Genomic DNA, 2,500 nt, shown 5'->3' with positions numbered 1-2,500 from the left:
AAATACGTGGCTGTGAAGAAAATGCCTTTGATAAGCTAACGCCGGAGGGAGGAAGGCGGCGGAGGAGGATAAAGGAGGAGGACAAGGATGAAAAGGGGGGGGGGAGACGTAAGGACGAAAGGGGTGAAGAGGAGGAGGAGGAGGAGAAAGATGAACGGGAGAAAGGGGAGGAGGGAGGACGATGAAGGAAGAGGGATAGGTGAAGGGAGGAGACAGGACGGGGAAGAAAGAAGGAAGGTGATAAGAGGATGAGGAGGAATAGGGAGAGGAAGGAGGAAGAAGTACGACGAGGAGGAATAGGACCGAAAAGAGGAAAGAGGAAGAATAAAAGAGGACATAACAAGGGAGACAGAGGTGGCGGCAGAGAGGAAGTATAAGAACAGAATGGACACCGACACGAAAAAGTACAAGAACAGCAAAACAAGAAAGGGAAAAAAATATCGACGTGAGAGAAAAACGCTTAGATCTGGGAAAAGGGGAGAAGTGGAGATCAAAGGGGGGAAGGGGGAAGGGGACAGTGGAGAAGAGGAGGGGGGTCTTGCCAGCCTCTTAAGACAAGGCCATCATTAACCAGACGGTGAAATATCTTGTGAATGCCAAGTGGTCGAGAGGACAGGGGGGGGAAGAGTAAAAGGGGGGAGGGAGAGTAAGAGTGAAAATGATCGTGAACATGAGAAAAATGAGGGGAAGTTGGGAGTTTAGTGCAAAAAGAGAGAGCGAGAGAGCGAGAGAGAGCGAGAGAGAGAGAGAGAGAGAGAGAGAGAGAGAGAGAGAGAGAGAGAGAGAGAGAGAGAGAGAGAGAGAGAGAGAGAGAGAGAGAGAGAGAGAGAGTCAGACAGACAGACACATACAGACAATCTGTCAATCTGTCAAAATTAATTCCGGATCGGCACGGAGGCAAACAGACCAGAAAAGACAAAAGAGGAAATACGAAGAGATTCGAATTGAAAAAAGCGAGAAACTAAAATAGAATTGAAGAGAACTTTCAAAACAGGACAATGAAAATAAATCATGAAAACAGGTTGAGGACAGGGGGAGAGTGGGAGGGGGTAAATGAGGAGAGGGGAAAGGATACAAGAGAGGGATGTAAAAGAGAGAGGAAAAGAGAGGAAAAGAAAAGGATCGAGAGAGAGGGGGGGCGAGAGCGAGAGAGCGAGAGAGAGAGAGAGAGAGAGAGAGAGAGAGAGAGAGAGAGAGAGAGAGAGAGAGAGAGAGAGAGAGAGAGAGAGCGAGAGCGAGAGCGAGAGCGAGTTCCCGGCAGTTATTAATCCGGATGATATTATAACATTCCCGTTTTTCCCCCGCTTCGCTCTCCCGTAACCCGCGCCGCTTCGCTTCCCCGCCTCTCCTGCTTGCGACATTCCGCGTCCGTATCCACAAGCCTATCCACTTTTCCTCTAGTATCCACGCCTGCACTTACCACGCTTTCACATCCACTTGTATGTCCACATCTCGCGTCTGTATCCACATGCCTATCCACTTTTCCTCTAGCATCCACGCCTGCACTTACCACGCTTTCACATCCACATCTCGCGTCCGTATCCACATGCCTATCCACTTTTCCTCTAGCATCCACGCCTGCACTTACCACGCTTTCATATCCACATCTCGCGCCCGTATCCACAAGCCTATCCACGTTTTCCACTTTTCTAGCATCCACACCTGCACCTTTACCTGCACTTACCACGCTTTCACATCCACATCTCGCGTCCGTATCCACATGCCTATCCACTTTTCCTCTAGCATCCACGCCTGCACCTTTACCTACACTTACCACACTTTCACATCCCCATGTATATCCATATCTACGTCCTAATTTACATCAAGTTCCATCTACATACATGTTTTAACTTAAAAAAAGAAAGAAAATAAATTCATAATCATTCATCATAGTCCTAATAATAATGATGATATTACGATCATTGTCATTATCATGATCATTATCAACATATGACAAGAAAATAATAAAAAATAATAAAAAGACAATAATGACGTGATAAAAAAACACTACATACAAATTAGATCTATTGTATATATTTTTTTCAAACATAAGTATCAATCAACAATATTACCAACAACAAAAAAATACTCTCTGGCTTTCCTCTGCATTCATCGGAGGACAAAAAAGAAAAGAAAAATAAACAAACAAATAAAAACCAACAAGACCAACACGAGTACGCAAAACAAAGAAAACAACGACGCATGCCAATAAGACAAAGAAAAATATACAAAGAAAGGCATGTGACATTCACGTTCCTACGCCCGGATATCCGCATCCGCTCGACTGCGACTCAAATTTAGCTTCCAAGGAATAGATAACGACACAACCTTTCTCTATTTCTATCTGTCTATCTATGTACTGTTTTTTTCTGTCTATCTGTCTCTGTTTTTTACTTCCTTCCCTCTCTCTTTCTTTCTTTCTTTCTTTCTTTCTTTCTCTCCCCTACTCCCTCCTTTCCACATCCCTCTCTGCCTACTCCTTTCCTTCATTTTCTTTCTC

Source organism: Penaeus vannamei, chromosome 2, assembly GCF_042767895.1.
Source record: "Penaeus vannamei isolate JL-2024 chromosome 2, ASM4276789v1, whole genome shotgun sequence".
NCBI classification, from domain to species: domain Eukaryota; kingdom Metazoa; phylum Arthropoda; class Malacostraca; order Decapoda; family Penaeidae; genus Penaeus; species Penaeus vannamei.
The sequence above is the reverse complement of the archived record's forward strand: the minus strand, read 5'-3'. Positions refer to the sequence as shown.